Genomic DNA, 6000 nt, shown 5'->3' with positions numbered 1-6000 from the left:
GATACGGAGCAACTCTTCACTGCACACTGAAGAAAAGAGAAGTGGCGTCTTCTTTCTTCACGATAAAGAGTCGTCTGTTGTTTCCTGGTGTATAGGTGGTGGTTTCAAAACTCCTCCCCTAGAGACCACTTCTTGTCACCAACGTATGTCTGAACACACAGTTATTGTGTTTTTAATTTACATTATTGTCTGTTCATTGTATCAGAAACGTTTAGAGGTGTGGTTTCTTCATCCATTGTGTTGTCTAGGTCAGTGGTTGCCAAAGTGGGGTCCTCTGAGGCAAGGGTTCCCTAACTTTTCAGGCCGCGACCCTCAACATAATCGTACTTGAACTGGGGGCCCCCCAAAATAATCACATTATGAACAAGGGACCCCCACCCTGACAAGCACTTGGAATTGTAGCCATTACATTTAGTTTGACTCGGTTCCACAGATAAATATTGTGAAATGATCTACAAGCTATTTTCACAATGTTTGCCACTTTCTTGGAGTTCGGGTCGAATCGGATCGCAGCAAAAATGACCGATCAAACGCTCTGATCAAAGCACTCCATTACTCCACTCCAGCACTTCTAACCAGCACGTTGTGAAACTTTGTTGACTATGATTCTGGAGAAGTTATATTCTCTGTTTGAGTGATATCACTTGATCAATCCTTTTTTAACATTTCGTTTTAACATAAAATCAGTAATAAAAATTAAAGATAAAAAAGCTCGACCGCGTGGACCGTGGCCTGCCCTATAGTTGCTTTTGTTGGGCTTGTCTTCATAGATCTGGTTGTTTATTTCTCGCGCAAAATTTGGCAACAACAAACAAAAAAGGCATGCGAGGTTAGACAGTGACACACACACACACACACACACACACACACACACACACACACACACACACACACACACACACACGGGCTGACACATTGTCCGTGCGAGCAACACAGAAGTGTTCCACTTGCAACACCACTTGCAACACAGTTACAAGTGGTGTTGTAAGGGTGAGGTTGCAAGTGTTCCACTTGCAACACTTCCAAATGCAACACAGAAGTGCGCAGCGCGTCCCTGATCAAATCTTCATTAAAATTCTACGTCACCGTCATCCAAACAAGTATGTTTATAAATACCTTGTTGCTCTTAGGTTACATCACCAGCCAATCAAACAATACCATTTGAAACACAAGTGACAGATTTTAGCTGAATATCAACACTCGCTTTTGCGACGCGATGCAAGCCTCTCTCTTGCAGTGGTGTAAAGTAACCAAGTACACTTACTCAAGTACTGCACTTTAGTCAACATGAGATAGACAGTATAGAGACTATTATGTGCCGTATTGGATCGGTATTGATCGGAATCGGATCTGTTTCGATGCTGCCTGATCGGAATCGGATCGCAAAAATCTTGATCGCAGCACCTCTAAAAATCTTGTGTAGAAAACACAGAAAATAATAATAATATGTTTAAAATAATGTATTGTATTTATATGTGGAGTTTGTGGTCTCAATACTCAACATTCTAACAGTGGCAAAGCAAAAGTGCCGTGCTGCGGGACTGCTGCGGGGGGTGGGGGGGTTCTGTACAAGCAAAAAGAGGGACGGGTCAGATTCATAAATGTAAGTTTGTGCTCATCCTGGTGCTTCATTCACTATTTCTGGAATAGATGGCTTTGCACAACATTGTTAACTATAAAAATAACAATGTGGCCATCCAACCACATTGATGAATTGTCTATTCTTCTATTCTGTACTATTCTATACCTGCAAATTAAACTATTTATGTATATTTTCATCCATGCCTCTGGTTCCAGTGGTACAGCTGTAGGACACGTCATAAGTGAACGTGGATTCTGATCCTGTGAGGTCAACAGGTCGACCACTACGTCCTCACATTTAATCCTCTCCTCCTCGCTGGGAGCGGGGTTTAGGCACGAGTGTAGGACGCGAGGAGGGTGAGCGAGTGTGAAAGTTTGGGGTATTGCAATTCAGCTCCTCCTAAATGTTCACGTCTCCTCCTTCTCCTCTCCCTCCATTGGCTCCCAGTTGCTGCCCGCATCGAGTACAAAAACACTGTTAAAATGTAAAAAGAATACGAAAATTATTTCAATTTCTTTTATCATTTATTCGAAAATAGCCAATCTACAAGATCTGCTATTGTCAAAGAGCTGAAGTATAAAGGGCTAACGTGCATCTTGCTAGGGACCACCTGGAACCCCCTCAATGACTCCTGGGGGTCCCCACACCCCACTTTGAGAACCAGTGACTTAGAGAAGTAGAATAAATGTCATTGTCAACAGGTTATTGTGTTTTTAATTCATATTATTGTCTGTTCATCTTAGTCATTGTATCAGAAACGTATAGAGGTGTGGTTTCTTCATCCATTGTGTTGTCTAGGTCAGTGGTTGTCAAAGTGGGGTCATCTGAGGCAAGGGTTCCCACACTTTTCAGGCCGCGACCCTCAACATAATCGTACTTGAACTGGGGGCCCCCCAAAATAATCACATTATGAACTGGGGACCCCCACCCTGACAAGCACTTGGAATTGTAGCCATAACATTTAGTTTGACTCGGTTCCACAGATAAATATTGTGAAATTATCTACAAGCTATTTTCACAATGTTTGCCACTTTCTTGGAGTTGGGGTCGAATCGGATCGCAGCAAAAATGACCGATCAAACGCTCCGATCAAATCGCTCCATTACTCCACTCCAGCACTTCTAACCAGCACGTTGTGAAACTTTGTTGACTATGATTCTGGAGAGGTTATGTTCTCTGTTTGAGTGATATCACTTGATCAATCCCTTGTTAACATTTCGTTTTAACATAAAATCAGTAATAAAAAGTAAAGATAAAAAAATGCAGAGCATGGACTGCGGTTGTGGCCGCGCGCCCAGGGCCGGCCGCTGCCATAAGCAACATAAGCGGTCGCTTAGGGCCACAACCAGTAGGGGGCCACAAAAAAAAAAAAAAAAAAAGTTTTTTTTTTTTTTTTTTAATTTTTACTTTTATATTGTAATTATGTCATGTATCTCCTATCCAACAACTAGTGTTATTATTTTAGTATGCAATAAAAAATGACAATGATTTTATAATGGGGGCGTTTGGGGAGGGGGGCCACCAAAAAAAATCTTGCTTAGGGCCACGAAAGTCCTAGGGCCGGCCCTGCGCGCGCCACATGTTGTATGGGCTGACACATTGTCCGTGCGAGCAACACAGAAGTGTTCCACTTGCAACACTTCCACATGTAACACAGAAGTGCGTAGCGCGTCCCTGATCAAATCTTAAAATTCTCCGTCACCGTCATCCACACAAGTATGTTTATAAATACCTTGTTGCTGTTAGGTTATATCACCAGCCGATCAAACAATACCATTTGAAACACAAGTGACAGATTTTGGCTGAATATCAACACTCGCTTTTGTGACGCGACGCAAGCCTCTCTCTTGCAGTGGTGTAAAGTAACCAAGTACATTTACTCAAGTACTGCACTTAAGTCAACATGAGATAGACAGTATAGAGACTATTATGTGCCGTATGGGATCGGTATTGATCGGAATCGGATCTGTTTCGATGCTGCCTGATCGGAATTGGATCGGATCGCAAAAATCTTGATCGCAGCACCTCCAAAAATCTTGTGTAGAAAACACAGAAAATAATATGTTTAAAATAATGTATTGTATTTATACTAGAGGGTCGGGGCGCTGCGCGCCCCTCCCCCCTAGCCGCTGCGCGGTGCTTTGTGTTTGTTGGTCTCTATAATATATAAAGCCGTAATAGGAGATGTTCCCAATGGAGCTATGCCCAAATATGGAGTGTGTTGTCTGACCTCACTTGGGTCTCGTTGGGCGGTTATATAAAGCCATAATAGGAGATGTTCCCAATGGAGCTATGCCCAAATATGGAGTGTGTTGTCTGACCTCACTTGGGTCTCGTTGGGCGGTGGTCGGCGATGACGCTAAGGAACAACATGGCCGACTGTAATGTTGTAAGTTTGTGTTGGCCGCAATTAATTATGCTGCGAGGGGGCAGATGTGTGCTGAGCAGTATGAAGTGGCCTACAGACTGCGCGTAGTAATTCTGCACGTTGTGGCGTGTCTTGTTAGTGACATTGATATGTTGTTTTTGTGTTTAGTCCCACACAGTGGCAGGGTTTTTTTGGGGGGTTTTGGGTTTAGAAATGTATATATGTGTATGTTGTGGCGTGTCTTGTTAGTGACATTGATATGTTGTTTTTGTGTTTAGTCCCACACAGTGGCAGGGTTTTTTTTGTGTTTAGTCCCACACAGTGGCAGGGTTTTTTTGGGGGGTTTTGGGTTTAGAAATGTATATATAGATAGATGTGGAGTTTGTGGTCTCAATACTCAACATTGTAACAGTGGCAAAGCAAAAGTGCCGTGGCGCGGGACTGCTGTGGGGGTTCTGGGGACTGTACAAGCAAAAAGAGGGACGGGTCAGATTCATAAATGTAAGTTTGTGCTCATCCTGGCGCTTCATTCATTATTTCAGGAATAAATGGCTTTGCACAACATTGTTAACTATAGAGATAACGATGTGGCCATCCACAATGATGAATTGTCTATTATTCTATTCTGTCCTATTCTATACCTGCATATTAATCTATTTATGTATATTTTCATCCATGCCTCTGGTTCCAGTGATACAGCTGTATGAAACGTCATAAGTGATCGTGGATTCTGATCCTGTGAGGCCAACAGGTCGACCACTACGTCCTCACATTTAATCCTCTCCTCCTCGCTGGGGGCGGGGTTTAGGCACGAGTGGAGGACGCGAGGAGAGTGAGCGAGTGTGAAAGTTTGGGGTATTGCAATTCAGCTCCTCCTAAATGTTCACGTCTCCTCCTTCTCCTCTCCCTCCATTGGCTCCCTTGCTGCCCGCATCGAGTACAAAACACTGTTAAAATGTAAAAAGAAAATTATTTCACTTTTTTTTATCATTTATTCGAAAATAGCCAATCTACAAGATCTGCTATTGTCAAAGAGCTGAAGTATAAAGGGCTAACGTGCATCTTGCTAGGGACCCCCTGGAACCCCCTCAATGACTCCTGGGGGTCCCCACACCCCACTTTGAGAACCAGTGACTTAGAGAAGTAGAATAAATGTCATTGTTAACAGGATGTGGTTTATCAACAATATGAACTTCCTCATTCTCATGTATTTCACATAAGAGGAAGCACTCACTCATATTTATACTTTTATAGCAATACAGTTATTATGAAAAGAAAAGGCAAGTATATTTGTGAAGCACACACACACACACACACACACACACACACACACACACACACACACACACACACACACACACACTCTCTGTTAATGAGGGTGTGTGGGTAAGGACTGCTCTCTCTCTCTCACACACACACACACACACACACACGCACACGCACACGCACACGCATACAAACTATATTCTCTCTGTTTATGATGCCAAGTGCAATGTTATATGATTCCCCTTGGTCCCCCTTAATTTAATATTTCAATATTAAGATATATTGTATATAATGGATGTTTTCATTGTGAACAGAGTATGATGACTTGACTATGACTGACTAATAGTTTATGACATGTTGCTCTATAAGTATTTCAGCAGCACTGCAGCAGCTCATGGAATCATATTATGAGGAAGTAAAATGTATAAAGCAAGAAAGGAAACACGGCCGCAATAAATAGATCCAGGGAGAAAGCGTGGCAAAGTATTGAATGCACAAGTCGTCCAAAAATATATACAATTTATATATATAGTCCATAAATATATAATTCTGTTAGGTTTAAACATGAGGAGTTTCAGCTAATATCGCCTATACTAATCTACAATGCTATTATATGCGCCATGCATGCAATGTTGAGATTACATGGACTCCATCTATGTATATACTGTATCTGCAGTGCCGTCCACGTGAGTAACGGGGGTCCCCGGGGCCGTCGCCGTTACCCGCGGCAGTAACGGGGGGTCCACGTTGCGGTGACGGGGGTGGCTGTTACCCGCGGGCCGCG

This window comes from Gymnoscopelus microlampas (assembly GCF_963454915.1).
Source record: "Gymnoscopelus microlampas genome assembly, chromosome: 2".
Taxonomy (NCBI): domain Eukaryota; kingdom Metazoa; phylum Chordata; class Actinopteri; order Myctophiformes; family Myctophidae; genus Gymnoscopelus; species Gymnoscopelus microlampas.
The sequence above is the reverse complement of the archived record's forward strand: the minus strand, read 5'-3'. Positions refer to the sequence as shown.